Raw genomic sequence first — 24490 nt, forward strand, 5'->3', positions numbered from 1 at the left:
AACACTTATCAACTACTAATAAATGTGTGAAAATGGTGAAAATTTTTTTTGACTTTCACATAAGAACGTAGACTGTGACAATTTAAAAATTGTTTTTGAAGTTTCAGACTAATGTACCATATTATAAAAGGTTGCATAGATTCTATAAAGTTAAATCCTTAAATATGGGCCTGTTGAGTATTTTCTCTCAATATAAAGAAATTGAGATAAGGCCCTTTCCCCCTCCTACCAGACTGAGGGGAGGACATGCCATTGGTCATTTAGTACCTATATTGAAAACAACCAAGCTCTAGACACTGAATGTATTTGGAAGGTACTTAGAGTTTGGAAATAGATGAAAAAGAGTCTCGATTTTTCTTTTTTCCTTTGGTTCTTGATGTCCAAAGTACAATAGAACACCTGTACAATTTGATGTTTGCCTTAAGATTTATATTGTAATGACAATTGTACAATGTTTTTTTCCCAGAAGGAAACAAATATGTTGCATCTTGCTATTGTTAAAAATAAAGGCTGTGGAGAAGCGGAAATACAAAATGTGTATCTTGTTTCTTTATGAATAAGTTTGAGAGAAAAAGTATCTGTCTTGGTGTCTTTAAAAGAAACTGAATGCGCAAAGGACCTTTATTTTTGGAGGGACTTCTTATGCCATCTGTAGCATCTGTAACAGCAAAACACCCTTCGAGAGACCCTTGTGACTGCCTGGGAAGTTCAGCTACTCCTTTATTCCTTCACATCTATTATTAAATTAAGCATCTGACAATAGCAAGAATTGTGAATATTTGGATAATATTGGATTTTGTTGGATATTTACTTTTGTCTTGTTTATTTTCCTGATGCTATGACACAAAATACACACTGATTGGCTTTGTTCCCCCCATTTGCTAGTTATATGTTGTTTAGAAATAGGGCAAAGTCACAAACAGACAACACACCTTTACAACTTTATGTGTGTTTCTCAAGTCACGTCAAGTCAACAAGCATTTATTAAGTACTTAGTACATGTGAGGCACTGTGCCCAGTGGTGGGAATACAAATACAAACAGAAAGAAAGAGAGTCCCTATCTTCAAGGAGTTTGTATTCTAATGGGAGAAGGCAACAAATAAAATAAAGCTCTGAAAGGAGTGGCAGGAGATGAAAGTACCCAATGTAATGACATTGTACAGAAAGACCTGGAGAGTCAGGAGTACAGCCTGTAGAGGAATAAAAATATGATTACCCTAGGCGTCCTCCTTAAAATGGAACTTCTGGGAGGAAACAGCCAATCAGAGGGAGAGGCTTCAGAGACAGAGGGTATAGGTAGGTTCCAATCAGTGCATATAGTGAAATGATTGCAGGTATTCAAATTCATACTATGCAAAGTTACAAATATGTAAAATTTGATAGTTGACTCCAGCCCAATGGAAACATGAAACTTGAACCTGAGAAATGAGACCACACTATTCTTCGTCATCATCTTCATCACCCACACTAATTGGACCCAGCTATGCTTCTAATATGTGAAATCCAAGGGTCGAATGAGTTTCCAGGTTAAAGAGGTTTCTGGGACATTACAGAGAAATACTGGGAGAGCCAGGAGTACAGCCTGAGAGAAATGAAGACAATTCGAGAAGATATTTATATTGCATCTTAAAGACTAGAATCCCTAGTCCACTGAAGAGGGAGACCGTTGGTAATATTGCTGGGAAAAGACCTCACAGACATTCCAGACCCCTAGCACTACTATTAAGTGTCTAGTCCTTCAATTTTGGATTTATAAGTCCCACTTTGAAGACTCTTTCCCCTTTAGAGATTGATAAAAAAGCAGAAGGGCAGAAGGTTTGTATTGATAAACACTGCTCTGCCTGAGAATTCCTTGCAGTCTCAGAGACCTTGAGCCACTTTGCTAATCTTAATTTTCTTCTTTCTGCTTTTGAGAGAGCCCCTATAATTTCTTTTTAAAATGTCATGGTGTCATTGTTTTATTTTTGTGCTGATTAATTTTACAATGGGTGTTTATCTTGGAATGCTTCATGAATGGCATGTCATATATGATATGAATCCAAGGTGGTTCTAGTAGAGCTGATGGAAAAGAAGTGTTCAAAACATTTAGTGTTGTAGAAACCAAATATGGTTTCACTGTGATATTATGTATTGTGTTACAGTTATAAAACCATCTCAATGTCCTTTGTTATTAATGCTAACATAGTAACAACTGTACCTTTCTCTAAGCTAGCTGTAAGCAGGGGCATCTTCAGATTGTATATTTGACTTATCTTTTCTTAAATTCTTCTGACTAGTGAATACTTTGTAATACGCCAACTCATCCTAGTTGACTGGGTCCCATTAAAAGTCCACCCATGAAAAACCTTTTTGGATCACTGGTGGAAAGGACCCTATTATCTTCTCCTGTTTACTCTAATAATCCTGATTACTCATATCATGGTCAAATGCTAAAGGCATGAAGCGTACATGTGTGCCACTCATTGCAAATAGATCCCACCACTCACTCCTCAAAACCCGTTCAACATACCCACTACAGCTACTCCTTACCAACTGGCACCCGGGACATGAACTTTCAATTGCTAACAGTGACCCCTAGGCTCTTGCAGTAAGGCTTATCATCTAGAGCTTAGTGAAGACCTCAACAAGGGCTTGAAAAACTACATGGGGATGCAGGACTAAAAATATCCACTTGGTAGCAGAGATTAGAGAGAACCTATCAAACCCTGAGGTAAGGGGACTGGCCAGTGCTCAATGTTTATGTGATAGGACACAAGGGCCAGACTCCCACTCTGTCTAGGGTTTTAGCTGGTTGTCTGAGAAGGCAGCCAGTGTGGACCCCACGTAGTACTCTGACTTGGGAGAGGTAGTCTTTCATATTCCCCGAAATATGTTTCAACCATCATGAAATGCTATGTCCTTATCAGATTCCCTTCCTTTTAAAAGGTCACCCTTTGAAAAGCCATCAGGATGAAATCAATAGCCTTGTTGGGATCATATTCTAGAAAATCATTGCCCTTGACTTCCTTCTAGCAGAGGGGGTGGTTTAAAGCCATTTTCCTTAGATTTTAGCAAAACTTTTGATAAAGTATTTTACCCTATTCTTGAGAAGGTGTTGAGACATGGACTAGACCAGCGCTTCTTAAACTGTGGGTTGTGACCCCATATAGGCTTGTGAAAAATTTGGCAACTGTAAAAGGTTTATGAATATGCAACTACCAAAAATTAATTAAAATCAAATGTGTAATGAATCTGAGGTGTTTCTGGCAGTGCTTGCCCGTGGCACGTCGTGCAACTTCACTGCAGCCTTGGTTCTGAACACAAAGCAGGCGACCTTCGCACTGTCCTCAGGCCGCCAAAACTCGAGAAGGGGTTACATGTGGAAAAAGTTTAAGAAGGCCTGGATTAGACTATGTTAAGATCAAAGGTACAGGACTAAGAGGGCCCTCAGAGGGACCTCTTCTTCCAGATGAGGAAACTGAGGTCTAAAGAAGTCAAGAGATTTGTCTAGGGTCCCTCAGAGAATGAGGATTAGAGGCAAGATGTGATTTCAGGTCCTATATCTCCAGAAGAAGCGGTCTTTCTATTATATGGCATTGCCTCCATGATACAATTAGATGGATTTAGAACTGTTGGCATGGCCAGACTCAAAGACTGGACATTAATGGCTCAATAACAATACGGTAGAAGGTGTCCAGTTGAGGCGCCCCAGGGATCTCTGTTAGTCCTCGTGCTATTTAACATTTTTCCCAATGACTTGGATAAAGGCATATATGTCATGCTCATCAAATTAGGGAGGGAAAGCTAACGTGCTCGATGATAGACAGTTGGGTTCCAAAAAAGATCTTGTCAGGCTAGAGCACTGGACCAAATCTAATAAGATGAAATTGAATAGGGATAAATACAGAGTTTTATGCTTGGGTATAACAAATCAACCATACATTACATTTTGTTTTGTAAATCTCTAACGTACTCACCATAATATTTTGAGTGATAGCTACCTGTATCAGTGTCTTATCCCCTTATTAATATAGAATCATATTAGAATAAGCATATTTGTAATACACTCCTTTACCTCCTTTGGTTGACAAACTCTTCCTTCAAGGCCCAGCTTAACTGCTACCTCCTCCATCTTAGAATCTACCCTCTGTCAGTCCCAAAGTGAGTGAGCATGTGTGCCTGGGTGGTTTTGTGTGTGTGTGTGTTTGTAGTTCTGCATCTTAGCAATTGCAAAATGTTTCAAATCTTTTCTCGTACACAGGAATTTGTGACCTTCAGACATCCTGAACCCTATTTGTGATGTTCTTCCCTTTTCTTTCTCCCATTCTGACTACTGGATAAGAATTTAAGGAGCCAAAAGACTAGGGAAGACACTTTGTCACCCAGCAGATGTTTAATAAAACTTGGAATAATCTGACCTGCCCAGAAAATGGTGTTTATCCCACAACTCCTGAGGTTAGGAACTAGGATATTACTTCAACTTTCTATCCCAATGGCAGCTAGGTGATGCACTAGCTAGAGTTCTAGACTTGGAGTTAGGAAGACCTGAGTTCAATTATTGCCTCAGACACTTATTAGCTGCACGACCCTGGGTAAGTCATTTAACTTCCATCTGCATCAGTTTCCTCATCTGTCAAATCAGGATAAACACAGTACCCATGTCTCAGAGCTATTGTAAGGATAGAATGAGATAATACTTGTAAAGCAATGTGCAAGTCTTAAATCACTATATAAATGGTAGTTATTATTATTAATTAATGCTTTGCATACTTAAGTACTCCAGCGGATCTGTGATCTCATAGGTATGCCTGCCAATGATACAGACTGAAACTCAGCCATGCCTCACTATGTGACTCTTGCTTATGTCTTCTCCAAAATTTCTCACAAGGACCTACCTATTGTGGTGGGAGAGCCTTCCTCTAATTATCTTTATATTGCTGGGATATCAAAGAACTAGATGGGTTTCCCAATGGTTGTCTCTTGCTCTCACCAGTCCGTCTTCTTTTCTGGTCTTCCATTGCTCATACAGCATCCTTTGAGCCACTTTCCTTGTGTAATTCCTCATTTGTAATCTATTGTAGCCACTTGTAATATCAGTTGAGTTGGGACTTTCTTACTGCTTTAAAATGATTAATTAAATGTCTTTGAGTCTTACTAGGTGCTAAGCCCCAGGCCCAAACCCCAATTAGGTGCTAAACCTGTGTGGGTGTGACTTGGTAACCAAAGTGGGGCCCAGGTGGGGCTAACTAAGGGAGGGCCTAGTTTACACATGAGTTTGAGTGATAGTTTTGGGACAGCAGAGACTTTTAGACCATGTGGGTTTAAGTCGCCTCTTTGTGATGATTCTAGGTCACGTGGGTGAGTTGCATGTGTGACTCACCCCTGACCCTGAAAAAGATGTAAAACTGGGGGTTGGCTTTCTCTTCTTTGGAGCTCTTACCCACAGCTGTGGTGGCGCGAGTGACTCTGGGCCAGCCCATGTTATGAGCTCCTGGGCTGAACCTAGATGTTGGTAACTATGAATCTGTATTTGGTCTGTCTGTCGATGTTTGTAATTTGTTTAGGGCTCTCACTCGTGATGGTGTTGATGCAGAGACTCTGGGCAGCTGTAGCTAGGAGCCCTCCAGCTTGTAACCCAGATGCTGGGACTGTGTTAAACTCTGGTAACTATGTATTGGGATTGGAATCAGACAAGGTCTGTCTGTCGATGTTTGTACTTTGTTTGTATTTTGCTCTGAAGTTCAGGGTGCTGGTTTTTTCCCCTGAACTAAGTGAATGATATTTGTATGCTGAATTAAAGTAAGTTTGTCAACCCCTTAACGTTGCTTTCCTTACTAAAGCAGATCAAAAGAACCTGTGCTTTTGCAGCATGTTGGCAACTTTCTAGGTGCTGGTCATGTTGGTCTTTCACCCCCACAACAGCTGCTAGCCGGATTGTTGAAACACTACTCCAGACCTACTGTATGCCTCCATGTTGCCTTCCCAGTGACCTTAAGCTTCAACTTCTGTTGTTGATGTCGAGTCATTTTTCAGTCATGTCTGATTCTTCATGACTCCATTTGGGAGTTTCTTGGCAAAGGTACTGGAGTGGTTTGCCACTTCCTTCTCCAGCTCTTACAGATGAGGAAACCAAGGCAAATAGCATTGATTGACTTGCCCAGGGTCATACAACGAGTAAGAGTCTGAGGCCATATTTGAACTTAGGAAGACACCAGGCCCAGCACTCTATCCACTGTGCTACCTAGCTGTGCCAACTTCTACACATAGTCTTAAAGTTGTTTAGTCGAAATCCATAATTGCATATTTTAAAGATCACTTCCAGGTCTAAATTCTGTTGTCCCATGTTTCTATGGTTCCAGGATTGTTTTCAGGATGCCATATGCCATAATGTACTGAGAACTGACCGCAGGGCCAGGAAGACCTGGGTTCAAGTCCTACCATTGACACATGCTGGCAATGTGACTCTAGACAAGTCACTTTCAGTGACTTTCAGAATCTTTCAGTGCCCTGGGTAACTAAGACCAAAAGTGCAAAGAAGGTACCAACCTGCATTGGTATGAGGAGTTTCCTTGCCTAGGAGTTCCCTGTACCTGTGAAATCATAGGTCCAATCCTTACCCCCATTCCTTCTGGCTCTTGCCTCTCAAGGTTGGCAGACAGAAAAGAACACATGTAGAAATAGACACCCCGCCCCCGCCTTGCTGAAACCAGGTTGAGAATGGCATAATGTCAGATCTGTGATGAGGTCATCTTCTCTGCACACTCTGGACAAGATCCAGGCACCCCAGAGGAGGCTCCTCCAAGGGCACTCTGCCCCAACCCCCTCTACCAAGAGGGAAGGAGAGGGAATGGCAATTACTTTGCCTCCCGGCGCCAGCACTGCTGTAGTCAATGGATAATAGTTGGCAGTGCAGGGGTCTCTGTTGTCACCAAGCCAGCGGGCTCTTGCTTTCTGCCCCAACCTGGTGGGATCTACCTGTGGGCACTGTCAGTGCTAGAGCCTTCTGGGGAAGGCAAGGGTAGAAAGAGAGGAAGAGGATCAGGAAGACATAAATGTTTTAAATTATTAAAGCTTTCCTTTTCAGGAGCAGGTTGTTGTGAATGTGTATTATCACAGTCCAACTCATTCCAGATTAATTGGGCATGATATCAAAGCATCTGGCTGTTGTACAGAATGACCAAAGATTCAGTGAGCCTTGGACGTACTGAATGCTTTTTGGAACCAGCACCAGTGCTGCCAGGCACAATTATTTTCAGCATTGTTTTTCTGCCACGGAAACTTAGAACTGTGGACTTGGGCATGTGAGGGAAGTGCCAATTTGCAAGCTCACAAATTGACATGATTCTTGATGCAGGATGTTGTACCAGGCCTGGACAGCAGTGAGAGGAAATGACCCTGCTATTTATCATTGTTAGGGTCCCTGTTAATCTGCACTTAGCGATGGGAGTGAGCGGGTGAGACAGCAGTGGGCTGAGATGAAAGAGCACTGGACTTGGAGTCAGAAGATTTGGGTTTGGATTATTATGACAACCCCTAACTGCTTTCCTTGGCTTCTATCCTTCACACAGCTGCCAAAAGTTTTCCTAATGCACAGTCCAGGTTTTGTTACTCTGATGCTCAAAAACCTTGAGTGGCTCCCTGTTGCTTCTAAAATGAAATACAAACTCATTGGCTGGCTGGAATTCAGGATTTTCTATAATTTTCTGCAATCTACCTTTGTGATATTATTTCAAATTACTCAGTTCATGTACTCTCTAAGGCAGTCAGGTGGCGCATTGGATAGAATATTGTGTTTGGACTTAGGAAGATCTGAGTTCAAATCTGGCCTCAGATACTTAACTAGCTGTGCGACCCTGGCTAAGTCACTTAACCTCTGCCTGCCTCAGTTTCCTCACTTGTAAAATGGGGATAATAATAGTACCTATCCCCTAGGGTTGCTGTGAGAATCAAGTGAGATCTATTTGTAAAGCCCTTAGCCCTGTACCTGATACATAGTAGGTGATTAAAAAAATGCTTGTTTCCTTCTTTCTTTCGTACTTGATTAGCTTTCCATAATTATCATCTGTAGTCTCCTGTATCTTTTACCCTGTCGCAGGTCACCCTTCATACATGGAATACACTCTTTCATCTCTGCTTGTTAAAGTACTTTTATTCCTTAGACTCAGCTGAAGTGTCATCTACTCCTTGAAGTCTTCCCCCAAACTCTTACCTGTTCTCTGTCTCTGTCTCTTTCTCTCTGTCACTCTCTCCCTCTCTGTTTCTCTCTCTCTCTCTCTCTCTCTCTCTCTCTCTCTCTCTCTCTCTCTCTCTCTCTCTCAGTTTCTTCAAGCACTTTAGATTTTCCTTTTGCCTCTATCACATTTTGTCTTGTATTTTTGGTTAACTTGTATCGAAGTCTCCCTCCTGAAGCAAAGGATCTGAATATAATTTTGGGACATTTGGTTCATTGCCAAACAATCTCTGCTTTATCTAGATCTTCACCTTGGTTATCTCCATCTTCGAGATCAAGCTGTCTAGATTCAATTGGTGGATGACTCTTTACCAGACCTGATTCCTCAACTCTTCTGCATTCCTGCCTTCTTCTTTAGTGGGAGTCTAAATGATTTCTCTGGAGCAACAAGTGGTTGTGATGAATTTTTTCTGTAGGGCCCTAACCATTCTCTAGACTTATTTTGTAGATTAGCAGCACAGTATCTAGTCTCTTACTTACTTGAAATGGGTGGGATGGCTCTCTACCAGTTAACTATTCTGTGTTTTTTAAGGACAGTAACTCTTTGGAACAGGTCTTTAACTTCAGGTGGGAATTCCGGGCAGTGAACTGCAGCATTATACCAATGCTTGCTCTTCATGCCTTTTGGGATGGTGGTCATAGTTAAGTAGTAGAACTCTGTCAGCTAATTACTCAATTAGATGACATATTGATCAAGAATCTTTAGATTAGAGGTGTCAAACGTGGAACACCTGGTATGCATGTAGCTCACGGCACTCCAGAGTGCCACCTGAACCAGATTAAAGTGTAATTGGGAATTATTTAATGAAATAAATAAAAATACGATAAAACATAGGTAATGCTAATATGTAGTCTTCTAAGTTGATATGTGGCCAATAGAGCTACTTATGTATTCTCAGTGGCCCCCATTTCTGTCTGAATTTGACACGACTGTTTTAGATCTCCCTGATCCTCCAAAACCCCAGTGCATAGGTCAGTGGGCAGCTGTGGCTCTCACCTAAATTTGAGTGTGTACAGAGTCAGGTCTGTGGCTTCATTCCTGGTGATATCATAGACAGGTACTAAAATGACATTTGTTGATCTAGTGGAGCTTCTGTTTAGGGATTCTCTCCCTAGAATGTTTATTAGGGGGCAGTTAACATGCTCTGGCTGTGGCTCTCTTTGAAGCTGGTATGGTATAGTCCCAACTTTTTAATTCCTTTTTAATTCTAGAGCAGAGTACCATCTTGAGTAAGCTACTCTTAAGATTATGACGTTGATTCCAATGATTCCAACATGGAAGCCATACACATGTGATGGGAGAAGGACCAAGGAGGGCCCAGTCTTGGGAGCATGTGTGGAGGACCCACGTGGCTATTCACTGAATCTGCCTCCCAAAGTATGTGATAGAATGGAAGGGAAGAGCCCAGCTCTTGACTTTGGAGTATGCATTGGCATTCTGTTTGTTGCCTGCCCATTCACTGTGTAGCGAAGAGCAGTCTTTTGATAGGCTGCTGATCTGGAGTTGACTCTGCATGTAAAAGGTCCCAGCGAAAAAACTCATTCTTTGTTTCAGTCCTAATGGCCACAAGGTATGAGCTCTGGAGGGCCCATGAGGGAGTGCTCTTCCTTCTATCAGACTGGACCACAAATGCATGATGTCCTCGGCAACCCTGTATCATGGACAGGCTTATTTATGTCACCTGTCCTTTAGTACAGGGACTTGAGAAATCTTGAAAGATCTAAGAGCCATAAGGTATCCAGTGGCAGAGCCTAAGAAGGAGCCTGTCCTGAGAAGGAGCCTGTCCTGAGGAGACATCAGCCTGATCTAGACAAGAAATTTATCAACTTGGCAGTGAAATACCCTATTCTGTAAGCAAGGACAAGGCTCTCTGTTGCTTATACCACATTCAAAAGGGAATTTGATGGAGGTAAATTCTTTGTAGCAACCACTTTAAGTCTGAACCCACTATCCCAGAGATTGAGGTGTTTACAGGGAGTGTTACACGGTGGGGGAGGTATTTCTATACATCTGCTTTTACTATATCTTTTCCACAAACGTCTCTTTGCAAAAGATAACTGGTACTAAATATTTTGGATAAATCTAATGGTTAAGTTGATAATGGGGTGATAAAAACAAAGTCAAATAATGACATAAGAAAGATACTAAATGTAACCATAAATGTAAGAATTCCACTGTGAAAACAGGCATAAGCGTGCACTGTTGGTGGAGATGTGAATTGATTCAGCCATTCTGGAAAACAATTTGGAAATATGCCCTTGAAGCTCCTAAACTGTGCGTACTTTTTGATCCAGTTATGCCATTACTAAGCCTAGAGCCCAAAAAGATCTAAGAAAGAGGGAAAGGACCTATACATACAAGAATTTTTTTATAGTAACTCTTTTTGTAGTAGCTGCCAACAGGAAATTAAGTGTGTGCTCACCCATTGCAGAAACAAATTGTGGCATATGAATACTATGGAATATTATTTTATCATAAGAAATGACATACTGATATAAGGCCAGTTTTAGAAGAAATTAAGACGATGTCTTCGAATTGTTGTAGAGTGAAGTAGAGAGAACTAAGAGAATAATTTCTACAACATTATAGAGCAAAGCAACTTTGAAAGATTTTAGAAATCTGGTTAATGCAATGATAAATCACAGAACTGAAGATGGAGCATGTCACCTACATACTGCCAGGGCAGGGGAGGAATGGACTTAAAATGACCACTGTAAAGGTTTGTTTGGCTGAACTATGAATATTTGTTATAAAAGTTTTTGTTTTCTTTATTTCTGTATTATTCAGTTCAAGGAGGCAGTGAGAGGAAGAGATAAAACATGCTTGTAATAACTAATTAATTAATTTTAAAAGGAAGGAACACACTTCTCCAGGATACCCCTAGACCTCTGAAGGGGAGATATAGCCAGGTATACCCCTGGTGACTTGTCTTACCACTGCAAGTGGGAGTTGGGATTAAAAATCCCCAGAACACACACATGTGTATGTGTGTATGTATGTATGTATATATATACGTACATACATACATACATACATAGATGTATATGTGTATACGTGTGAAGCCCTTTAGTTGCTGTTTGGATAGGCTTGTGTATAATAGATCTAGTTCACTAGTAGAATGGTCTCATGTTCCCCTGTGGCCCTTACAGGGGTGATAAATCCAAGCCCACCAAATCCAGAGGTTTGCTTCTGCTTATGTTATCTAAATAAGTAACTTATGATCTAATATTAAAGCTCTCCTTTGAAGATACCGGGCACACATCTTGCATTTTTATACATATCTATTTCTATTTGTTGCTAGTAGAATCTGTTTTTTCTTAGATCCTGGGCAGTTCACTTAACATCTATTTGCCTCAGTTTTCTCATCTATAAAACGGGGAAAATAAGATGACCTAGATCTCAGGGTCATTGTGAGGGTCAAAAGAGACAACTGTAAAATGTAGCACAGTGCCTGGCACATAGGAAACATTCTATAAATGTGTTTATACACACATGCGTATATTTATATATATGTATATATATATATATATATATATATATATATATATATATATATATATATATACACATAGAAATGTCATCTATTATTACTGTATTAGACCTACCATTTTCTCTTGCTTTAGTTGTCCAAAATCGTCATACATTTCATGGTCAAGGGTCAAGGACTTGGAGTCACATTCCAATGAAGTACTCCATGGTGCAGTTAGAATTTCTGTAGTTCCTGCTATGGTAGTCTGCCTCCCGAGGAGCTGAACCTAATCCCTCAAGGTCAGTATGCCTACTCAGAAGACCTTATCCTGAAGCAGGCTTCCTGCTTCTCACTAATGTTCGATCCAAATGGAGAGGATGGGCTCCGGACTGTGCAATTGACTTCCATCAATAGGGAGGAAGCTATGACAGTAACAATAGCGAGCATTTATGTAGCACTTTACGGTCTGTAAAGCATTTTCCAGACATCTCGTTTTATCCTTACGACAACCCTGGTAAGTAGGTGTTATTCTTATCCCCACTTTTTAATGAAGAGCCTGAAGCAGAGAGAGTTTAAGGGACTTGTTGAAGGTCTCACACAGCTACTAAATGTATGAGGTCAGATTTGAATTCAAGTCTTTCTGCTTACCCCTTAGCTAGGTCCTAGCCCCTCTGTAGCAGGCTCTTGGCCATGATTTCTTGCCCTAATCCTTCTTTTTGTTTCTATCTCTCCCAAAACTCCTCTCCACTCATGCAGTTAACACCCTAGTTCAAACTCTTATCACCTCTTAACTAAACTATTACAATATCTCCCTTATTGATTTTCCTGTCTCAAGTGTTTCCCCACTGCAGTTTATTCTCCACATAGCTACCAAGGTAATTTTCCTAAAGTGTTCTGGCTATGATATTCTCATACTTAACAAACTTCAGTGTCTATTATGTTTAGGATCAAATAATACTCCAATGTTTAGCATTTAACATTATTCACAACCTGTCTACTTTTCCAGCCTTTTTATATATTACTCCATTCTATGCACACTCCAGTCAAGCCATATTAGACTACTTGCTATTTCTTACACATGCCAGTCTATTTCCCACCATGATGACTTTGTATCAGCTGTACCCCATCCCTGAAGTGGTCTTCTTCCTCATTTCTGATCCTTGGAATTTTTCCTTCTTTCAAGACTCAGCTCGAGTGCACTTTCTACATGAGGTTATTGAGTTTATTTCTATTCTCCCTAGATGCTAGTGCTTTCCTCCTTCAAGGTAATATGGTATCTACTTTATATGCATTTTGTATATGTCAATATATGTGCTTGTTCTTCCCCCATTAAATATAAGCTCCTTGAAGACAGGGACTGCTTTGCTTTTGTTTTTGTATCCCTAGTGCTTGCCACAGTACTTGACACAAAGTAGACAGTAGGTAAATACTTGAATAATTGGTTATCACAGAACCATGATATCTGATTCCTATACCTTATGGGATAGTTTATCTGTACCTTCTTTGCTTCTCTCCTGTTTATCTTGAATACTAGACTCCTAGTTAGCCAGGCAGCCATAAACCCCTGGCTAGTGACATTCGATTCAGAGCTTATTAAGATGCAGGTCAGTGAGTTTTTGTCCCCTTATACCTGAAACCAAATTCCCTATATAGACTCAGAACTTTTCAGTGATAGCCAAGATCTACAGCTTATAGATGGGATAATAAGTCTCTTGATCATTGCAAAATTCACCTGGTTTCTGGAAGCCATTATTCCCTAGCACAGAGTCAATTTTCATAAAGGTGCCACGAAAATATCAGAAAATGTAAATGCCTTCTGAGTCAATTCAGTATTGCTAGAGATATATAATATTAAACTTATTCTAATATTCTATTCAAATCCTTAACTCCTTTCTTGTTTATTTTTTTTTGTTAGATTTGTCTAGGTCTGAAAGAAGCATATTGAGGAACTCAATTATAGTTTAGCTCTCTCTATCTCCCTGTAATCCAATTAGCTTTTCACTCAAGTACTTAGATACTATGCTATTTCATGCATGTATCTATAACTATAATCTATATCGATATATCCATATCTTTCATCAGTGACACCCTATCTAGAGGAAATAATCTCTTGGCCATGATTTCCTGTGGTAAATCCTAATCCCCTTTATGTGTCTTTCTCTACGTATCACAAAGGTCCCTAAATATATGTGTGTGTGTGTATATATATATATATATATATATATATATATATATATATATAAAAACACAGTCTACATATACATGTTCACTTTACATATATATATATAGTATCAAAATTATTAAATGATTTATAATCCTTTTTACTATAATATAGTTTCCCTGAGAGGCAGCATGGTGTAGTGGACAGAGAGAAAACTTGGAAGCCAGGAAGATCTGGGTTCAATTCCTTCTTCCCCTGACGCACAACAGTTATACACATAACAATGTATAATATTGTGTAAGTGATGTAAGCTCTCAGTGCCCTGAGGCAACCTTCTAAGACTATATGTTGCAGAGAAGGTGGTGACTTTCTTTTTTAAAAAATTATTTTTTTCTAACTGCTTGTAAAGACAATTTTAAACCTCCATTTAAAAATGTTTTTGAATTCAAAATTTTCTCTCTCCCTCCCCACCATTCTTCCTAAGATGGTAAGCAATTTGATATTGGTTTTATATATGCAGTCATGCAAAACATGTTTCCAATTACTCATGTCATGAAAGAGACAGACTAAAAGAAAAACAAACAAAAAAGAAAGTGAAAAACATTATACTTAGATCTTCATTCAGACTCCCTCAGTTCTTTCTCTGGAGGTGGATGGCATTTTTCATCATGAGTTTTTGGAAATGTCTTGGATCATTGTATTGCTGAGATTAGCTAAGCCATTCATAGTTGATCATTATACAATATTGCTGCTACTGTATACAATGTTCTCCTGTTTCTGCTCACTTTACTTTGCACCAGTTCATGTAAATCTTTCAGGTTTTTCTGAACTCAGCCTGCTCATCATTTCTTAGAGCACAACGGTATTCCATCATAATCACATTTCGCTACTTGTTCAGCCATTTTCCAATTGATGAGCATCACCTCAATTTCCAATTCTTGGCCACCACAAAAATAGCTATTTTAAATATTTTTGCACAAATAAGGCCCTTTTTCCCTTTTAAAAATAATCTCTTCAGGATACAGACTTGGTAGTGATATTGCTAGACGTTTGGTTGTCACAGTTTGATTGCCCTTTGGCCATAGTTCCAAATTGCTCTCCAGAATGGTTGGATCAATTAACAACTCCGCCAACAATGCACTAATGTCCCATTTTCCCCACATCCCCTACAACATTTATCATATTTCTTTCCTGTCATATTAGCCAATCTGATAGGTGTGAGTTGTTTTGATTTGCATTTCTCTAATTAATAGTGATTTATAACATTTTTTCATGACCATAGGTAGCTTTGATGTCTTTATCTGAAGACTGACTATTCATATTCTTTGACCATTTATCAATTGGGGAATGACTTGTATTCTTATAAATTTGACTCAGTTCTTTATATATTTATCAGAGACTCTGTAAAAATTGTTTCTCAGCTTTTTGCTTTCTTCTAATCTTGGTTGAATTGGTTTTGTATGTGCAAAATTTTTTTATTTAAAGTAATCAAAATTATCCATTTTGCATTTCATAATGTTCTCTCTCTCTTATTTGGTCATAAATTCTTCCTTCCTCCATAGATCTGACAGTTAGTGACTTTCACTGGCAGACAATGCAATTACAGATGTTTTCCTGTTCCCTGAAGCTTCCTTGCTTATCTAATTTCAGTATGACTACTTAAGCTTTTGCTTTTTTTAAGATCATATTTTCTACTTCTGCTTTTTTGGATTCACCCAAGGCATAATAGATTATAGGCTAACCTTTCTAAATCTTTATGTTTTAAATGTATGTCCTACTATTTTTAAAAGTTCTGCTTTCTAATCCATTCTGCTACCCTCCTTCATTATATCTGTGTACTTATTTTATTCATATTCATGAATATTAGATGTGCTTTTCCTTGTGTAATATTCTGTCATACTGTTTCTCCGCTTTATTCCTCATCATCCTCGTAACAAATAAGGTAGGGGGAAAAACCAAATAAGGTAGGAGAAAGAAAGAGAATGGTATCAACACTAGTAATTTTTGATTGGAGTGGTGTGATCCTTCCAGAGGAAGGACAATGGCTTGTACTTCCAATGCCTCTCCAACATATGTCATCCCCCCCCCCTTTTTTGTTATCTTTGCCAATATTATAGACATGAGGTATTACCTCAGAGTTGTTTTAATTTGCATTTTTTTATTCTTCATGATTTGGAGCATTTTTCATATGGTTGTTGCCGTTCATCTTTCATGAACTGCCTGCTTATAGAGTTTCACCATTTATCTATTGGGAAATGGCTCTGTTCTTACATTTTTTAAAAAAAGTCAATTTTGTACATATTTTGGATATCAGACTTTTACCAGAGAAATTGCTTCAAAGATTTTTTTCCCAGTTAACTGTTTTCCTTCGAATTCTAATATTGATTTTGTTTGTGCAAAAGCTATTCAATTTTATGCTATGAAAGTGGTCCATTTTATTTCCTATGATCCTCACTAAACCTTGTTTGGTGGAGAACTTTTCTTCCGTTCACAGTTGTCAAAGGTACTTCATGTCTATTTCTCTAATTTGTTCAGGATGTGATTTTTTATATCTAGGACATGAATCCATTTGGATCTTATTGTACCATATGGCATGATATATTGATCTAAACTTAATTTTTTTTCCAGACTGATTTCTAATTTTTCCAGTAGTTTTTGTTGAATTACCTCAGTCTTAAGGTCTTTGGATTTATCAAACAGCATGCTACTATGTTAATTTGCTTTTGAATATTACAAACCCAATTTGTTTTACATATTGAAATTTCAGTTTTTTAAATAGTAGCAAATTGTTTTGATGATTACTACTTTTATTGTAGTTTGAGACCCAGCATTAGTAGGGCCCCTTTCTTCCTATATTTTCCATTATTTCCCTTGACATTCTTGATTTTTTGTTCCTCCAGATGAATTTTATTATTATTTTTCTACTTTTATTAGATACTCCTTTGGCAGTTTGATTGGTATGGCACAAAATACTTATTACTTGAAGCAGTGTTGCCATTTATTTATTATGTTGCCATGGCCTAACCATGAACAATTGCTTTTCTCTGGTTATTTGTTTTTTTTTTTTAACATTTCTGTAAAGAATAGTCTTTTATTTCTGTAAAGAATTGTATTCATATAATTCCTGTGTATATCTTGATAGGTAATCTCCCCCAGTTTTATAAATTTTATAAATTCTCTAGTTATATAGCTACTCATCCAGTAGAGTTTTGTTGGTAATATGCAGAAATATTGATCATTTTTTGTGGGTTAATTTTATAACCTATAACTTTATTGGTTAATCATGTCAATTTTTAAAAATTTATTTTTTAAGAAGTAAACTAAAAAATTTGCCTATACTTATTCCCTCAAACTAGCATATCTAGCATTATATCAAAGAATAGCAGTGATAATGGATATGCTTGATTTACTCTTAATCTCACTGGAAATGCCTCTAGCTTTTCTCCATTACGCATAACATTGGCTCTTGTTTTTAGTTACTGTTTTCAATATTAAGGAAGGATCCACTTATTCCTATGCTTTATAAGAAATTTCTAACAAATGGATGTTGAATATTATTGAAATGTTGATTATTTTTATTGGATTTTGTTATTAGCATGGCATATTATATTTATAATTTTCTTATATTGAACCAACCCTTAATTACTAGTTTAAACTAATCTGGTCATAGTTTCTAATTTTTAAAAATAAATTACTATAGGTTTTTGGTTAATTTAAAAAATATTGATGTTCATTAGTCTATAGATTTCTTCTTATGATTTGTTTCTCTCTGGTTTCAGTATCAAGAACGTATCTGTAGCATAGGAGGAATTTGGGAGTATTTTTTCTTTTCCTATCTTTGCAAACATTTCGTGTAATCTTGAAAGTAATTATTTTTATAATACTTGATAGAATTCATGAAGCCATATGCTCCTGAGTGATTTTCCTTTGGGAGTTCATTTATGGTTTGTTCAATGCCTTTTTCTGAAATAGGTTTTAAAAAAATTTCTATTACTTGTTCTGTTAAACTTGGTATTTAAATTTTTGTAAATATTTGTCCAGTTTATATGTTATCAGTTTTGTTGGTATATTAGCAGGCACAAATGTTTCTCATAATTTCCTTGGACATCAGAACTTTTTTAAAGAAATTTACTGTAAAATCTTTAGTTGTCATAATTTCTCCCTTTTTGGCTTTTGAGAATGATAATTTGATTTTCCTCTCTTTAAAAAATTAGATTAGCTAACTATATATTTTATTAGTTTTCTTTTTCTTGTTTATATATATATTTATATTATATAGTTTAATCAAGTCAATATGTTCATTTTTTCCTTTCAATTATGTTATTCCCTTCTTTGATTTATAGGATCTCTAATTTATGGGATCTCTTCAGTTGGGATTTTTGACTTGTACTCTTATAGTTTTTTTTTAGTTGAATGCCCAGTGCATTGATTTCTTTTTCCTTCTTTTGTTGATGAAAATGTTTGGAGATACACGTTTTCTTTTAAGGACTGTTGTGTATCCCAAAGATTCTTCCAAGTTAGTCTTTTCATGCAGAACACCTACTTGAACATCCTCTATTCTAGTTTAATGTCTTGTCATCTCATTGAATTATTGGATGCTATTTGTTCCATTATATTTCAGGAAAGTCCACTACTTGGGTAAGCTTTTCATTTTTTCTTGTAAACTCATTTTTTCTTTTTTTTCCTTAAGAACTCTAATTTTATTTATTTATTTCTTGTTTCATTTCTTTCACCCAATCTTGAAGTCCTTCTTTCTAATCTTCTTTTTCATTGGGTCTACTTGTATTCATTATGTACTTATTCTCATCTTCTGGGTTTATCTCTTAGGTTTCTCTTATCTCATAATATTCCATCATTGTATTATGTGTTTTTTCTGTTTACTCATGTCTTCAGTCTTAGTTCTTAGATTGGGACTTTGCTTCAGGACCAATCTTGGTCTCCTCCACTCTTGGATGAGGTAGTTGGGCCCAGATCCTGTCCCCACTACAAGCAATATTACCCTGATACAATTCTCGATGGGATAGCTGGGGCTTTGCCTTCCTTTGCAACCCTGTCCTGAGACAAGAAGCTAGGCCTGGAGTTGGGGTCAGGCTTCCTTCTTTGACTCAGTCTCTGGCCTCTGTCCCATCTCTACTGCCTTGGACAGTCACCCACTGGGAGCAGGCTTTATCCCTTGGGATATTTCCTAACTAGAGAGCATAAGATAATAGATTAAGGGAATTTAGCAATCATCAACCCCTCCCCCCCACTTATTTTACAGATGAGGAATTTGAGGCACAAAGGGGTTAAATGACTTGCTTGTTCATATAGCCAATACTCACTTACTCAGTATTTGAAACTAGGTTTTCCTTACTCCAAGGTTCATGCCTTCTCCATTATACCATGTGAACTCATGCTATTTTAGATCCTTTTCTACTGGATACCAACTTCGAGCCTCCTAGAGGGCTACTTGTATGGCTCTGTCCCTCCATCTACTTACACAGTCACCTACTGGGTGTTAGTTTTGTCTCCTATTGTGGTTCTGATAAACTGGGATTTGGCATCACACTAGCTTTTTGACTCTGTTTATCAGAGATTGCACTGGCTTCAGGTCTTTCTGATGTTCTTCCAAACAGAATACATTCAGACTTCTGGCAGTCTTCTAATGCAGTCCTGTATTCGATGGAAGAGATTACTCATGTTTCTTTTTGTTTTTATTGAATCTTTGCTTAATGTGGTGATCCTTTTCATCTCTACTGAGGTGTTTCTCAGGGGGGCTGGACTTGACTGGAACCTTTCATATTGCCATCTTTGCCCAGGAGTCTTATGTAAATATTATTACTTGTCAGCCTTATAGCACCATTCACCTTTATTCCTCAAGAGCTCTGGGGCCAGGTATAATGAGAGGGAGCTAGCTATGTTGCTGTTTGTTCAGGGCTGGCAGTTTTTTCCTCCTACAAATCCCTCCTTCTAAACCACTATATTAACACCTGCAAAAAATTAATAACTCAATGACATTTAAATGACATCTGTCTTATGATATTATGCCTAGATACAACAGCTTCTTTGCGAATTCATTGCCAAATGGAGAAAAGAAAGTCTTAATGAGGGTAAAAAGAAATCTCGTTTTACAGGGGGTGCTACAGAGCCACAGGCAACCTACAAATCAGTAACTACTCTGGTGAAGAGGTCTTTGATATTTCTAAAACACACATGGCCTTGTTGAATTCTCAGAAGTTTATTCTTAGGAACATGGTTTACTTTGACTAAATTATTCCCAGAGATGGACTTTTGGTAGACTTTGTTATCAAAACACTGGCTTGGGTTTCCTCCTCTTTTTTTTTAAGCATAGTTGCCACTTGAGGCTATTCAGTTTCAAACTCCTTGAGACCTCTAGTTTGAAGGGAAGGAATAGTGAAGTTGGGCCCTTCAATATTCTCTTTCCCCATTAACAGTCTATCCGCATGTACTTCATGAAGCCTTCCCCAAATATGCAGAAAATGGCCATATGTTTGGAGCTGGAAAGGACCTTTAAGATCATCTCTTGTCCAATTCTTCTGAATATTTAGAGCACTTGCTATCTATACCATAGTATTGGGTGTGTAGAATTATAGACTCATAGAATATCCATGATAAAATGATCTTAGAATCACAGAACACAGAATCCCAAGCAGGGTGGAGCCTGATCATCAGAGAACTATTGTATACCAAAGCTGGAAAAAATTTTAGAATCAGAAAACATAGACAGTCCTTAGAATTAGACTCATGGAATAAAGCTGGAAATGTTAGAGCTTTAGGAAACTATAGAACCACTGAATGTTAACATTGGAAAGAACCTTAGAAAGTAGTGACCCAGTAAGGTACATACATATATGTCTTTTTTCCCTTATCCAATCACCATCCCTCTCTCCATCATAGCTCTTCCAAACCTTTTCATCCCTCTTCAAGCCTCCTCTGCCTCCCCCTGTCTCCACCCTCTCAGTTGAGAAACTTGCCTCATATTTTACAGAAAAATATTGAGCTCACCACGAGCTACCTCTTTTCCCTTCTTCCTCATCTCATATCACTCATATACCTTCTGCCACTATATCCTCCTTCATCCCCATCTCACTTGAAGTAGGGGCCTGACTCCTTACCATGGCCCACACTTCCACCTGCAGAAGTGATCCCATTCCATCTTGTCTCCTCCAAAAGTTCATCCTGTCATCCATATCTTTCACTTATCTCCAATTTTCTCCTGTTTACTGGATCCTTGCCTTTTGCCTACAAACACACCCATGTTTCCTCTATGCTCAAAAAACTCTCACTTGGTTCTTCTATCCACTCTAACTATAATCCTGTATCTCTTCTGTCCTTTGTGGTAAAACTCCTTGAAAAGGCCCTCAACAGTAGGTTCTGCTACTGTTTCTCCTTTCACTCTCTTCTCAGACCCTTACAATCTGGCTTCTGACTTCATCATTCCACTAAAACTTGCCTTTCCAAAGTTGCCAATAATCCCTTAATTGATAAATCCAATGGCCCTTTCTCATTCTTCATCCTTATTGATCTTTTGGCGGCCTTTGTCATTGTCGATCACACTCTTCTTGATACTCCTTCTCTCTAAGTTTTCAGAACCTCACTCTTTCCTGGTTCTCCTCTTATTGTTATACTGTGCTTCTCAGTCTTCTTTGTGGATCCTCATTTAGGTCATGCCTTCTAGCCAAAGGACAACTCTATCTTACAGGGTTCATCCTGGGTCTTCTTCTCTTCTCCCTTTATATCATCAGCTCAAATGGATTTAACTAACATCTCTATGCTGATGATTCTGAAATCTGCTTATCCTGTTATGACCTCTTTGCTGACCTCTAATCTCACATTTTTAACTGCCTTTTAGACAACTTGAATTGTATGTCCAGTAGACATCTTAAAATCAACATTTCCAAAATGGAGTTCATTATTTTCTCCCCTGAACTCTCTCTGCTTCTTAACTTCCCTATTACTGTTGAAGGTAACACCATCCTCTCAGTTCTTCAAGCTGGCAACCTAGGTGTCATCCTTGATGTCTTACTATCGCTCACCCCCCCATATTCAATCTGTTGCCAAGGCCTGTCAATTTCACCCTTGAAGCATCTCTTGAATCTGTTCCCTTCTCTCCTCCGATATTGCCACCACCCTGGTCCAGGCCCTTATCTCCTCATGCCTGGATTATTGCAACAGCTTGTTGGTTGGTTTGCCTGCCACAAATCTTTCCTCTCTCCAATCCAGTCTCCACTCAGTGGCCAAAGTGATTTTCCTGAAGGATGGTTCCAGCTGCATCACCCCACTACTAAATATACTCTAGTGGATTCCTATTATCAGCAGCAATAAATTTAAAAATCTTTTCTTGGGTTTTCAGAGTCCTTTGTCACTTGCTCTTACCTTCTTTCCTGAGGCAGCTAGGTGGCACAGTAGATAGAGAGCTGGGCCTGGAGTCAGGAAGATCTGAGTTCAAATGTGACCTCAGATACTCACTAGCTGTGTGACCCTGGGGAAGTCACTTAGCCTCTGTCTGCCTCAATCCACTGGAGAAGTAAATGGCAAACCACTCCAGTATCTTTGCAAAGAAAACCTCATAAGGGGTCACCAAGAGTCAGACATGACTGAATGACTGAACAACAACCTTCACCGCAGTCTCTTTATGCCCCACTTCCCCACTATATACTCTTTGACCCAGTGTCACTGGCCTTCTTGGTGTTCCTAGAACAAAGCATTCCATCTCTCAACTCCGGGCATTTTCTCTGGCTGCCCCCTTGCTGGGATGCTCTCCCTCCTAATCTCTATCTTGTGACTTCCCTGGTTTCTTTCAAGTCCCAATTAAAATCTCATCTTCTACAGGAAGTCCTTCCCAATCCCTCTTAATTCTAGTGCCTTCTGTAGTTTAATTATTTCTCATTTTTCCTGTATCTGGCTTGTTTGTACATATTGTTTGCATGTTGTTTTCCCCATTAGATTGTGAGCTCTTTGAGGGGAGGGATTTTCTTTTTCTTCTTTTTATATTCTCAGTGTTCAGTACAGTGCCTGGCACAGAGATGGTGGTTAACCAATGTTTTTTGACTGACTGTCCCTAATTAAATCAAATACTCTTTGAAGGCAAGCATCTGCTCAATCCATCCATCCATCCATCCATCCATCCATCCATCCTTCCATTCAAGAAATATTTAATTCCCACCACATATTTTTCTTTATTTCCCATCTGTAGCATAGTTTTGCATGAATAGTAGATTATTAGTTAGGAACCAATGTGGGATTCTAAGGTCGTCCTCATACATAGATATAATTTCAATGGTTAATTTTTTTTTCATTTCAGTGGTCTCCATATTGGGAAATACAGGATGGAACCTGATAGCACCCCCAATTAGATCAGAAAGCTTCCCCAAACTGTCCTAGAGCCATAAGATTTATCATTAAATATTTGCATGCCTCTATCCATGGTCAGAGGAATTTTCTGTGAAAAAAGAAGGGAGATGTTGTTTATAACAATATCAAAACTGTTCTGTCAAGCCTGAAGGCCACAGACTGACCAATCATGGGTATGTTGGAATAAAACTCCCTAAGTTCTGTTTGATGTCAGGTGGGATACTCAATTCATCAGAACTCCACATTTTAAAAAGATTATGTCTAAAAGGTTGCAAACTTTCCTGCTCATAGGGGAACTAGCACGATGAGGAAACTAAATTGAGAGGATCCTGTCATTATCAAAAGGCTATGTTCAAAATGATCTTCCTAAAGTGCAGGTGTGACCATGTTAAACATTCCCCTCCCTCATTCAATAAACTTGAGGATCGATTATAATATCTTCTATTTGGCTTCTGAAGCCTTTGTTACATGACCTCTTCCTATATTTTCAGGCTTCTTACCCTATTACCCTTCCTCTACAATCCGCAGACCCTGGCCTCTTTGCTTTTCCTTGTATAGACTACATCTCCCAACTCTGTGCATTTTCATTTGCTGTTCCCCAGGCCTGGAATGTTCATCTTCTTCATCCCTGCCTCCTGGATTCCATTACTTCTTCAAATCTCAACTCAAATCCCTTCTTTTGCAAGGAGCTATTCCTAGTCCTCCTTAATGCTAGTGCCTTCTTTCTAAGACTCTCTTTCTCTCTCTCTCTCTGTCTCTCTCTCTCTCTGTCTCTCTCTCTCTCTGTGTCTCTCTCTGTCTCTGTCTCTGTCTCTCTCTCTCTCACACACACACACACACACACACACACACACACACACACACATCCTTTTCAGTTTAAAGCCCTTTTGATTAGATTTTCAAGACACTGGGAAAATATATTCTTACCAATACTGTGTTAAGTATGCCACATCTCTGGTCCAAAATCTGTCAACCTTATGTTGTAAGCTATGATCTAAAAGCCCAAATTCCATTTTCAGATATCATATTCTTAGCCAGTAGTTAATTTCCCACATCATTTTTCTTTTGTAAGCCTTGTTTTCAATAGTTAACAATAAGGAAAACATATGTTCTATAATGGACTTCAGTTTCTTAACCAAAACTTCATAATCATTGGCAATACTTTTATTCCTCTGATAGGGTCTTATGTGCTCACATGATCACCAACAGTGGATAGTAGTCATCTATTTTGATAGTCTTGGAAGATCCCTTTTTTTTCTTGGATAAATGCCACAGGAAGACAACAGACTTTGTTG

Source organism: Trichosurus vulpecula, chromosome 3, assembly GCF_011100635.1.
Source record: "Trichosurus vulpecula isolate mTriVul1 chromosome 3, mTriVul1.pri, whole genome shotgun sequence".
NCBI lineage: Eukaryota > Metazoa > Chordata > Mammalia > Diprotodontia > Phalangeridae > Trichosurus > Trichosurus vulpecula.